Below are 227 nucleotides of genomic sequence, written 5' to 3' on the forward strand. Positions count from 1 at the left end.
GCTTCTTGGATGCCTTGGGCAATTTTGTGAAAAGCTCTGCTCCCATGGTGTTTTGTAACACAATCTGAGGTGCAAATGGGTCACATTTTGCTCTTGGAAAACAGAGAGAAGAGGCCAGTGCAGCAGCTCATGGCTCATAAACTAATAATAAATGGTCTGTGAAAGGTAGTTAGGAAATGCAGCTGCACTACCAGCAGTCTTCGGATCAGTAAGCATAGATGCAACAG

Source organism: Aythya ferina, assembly GCF_964211825.1.
Source record: "Aythya ferina genome assembly, chromosome: 1".
NCBI lineage: Eukaryota > Metazoa > Chordata > Aves > Anseriformes > Anatidae > Aythya > Aythya ferina.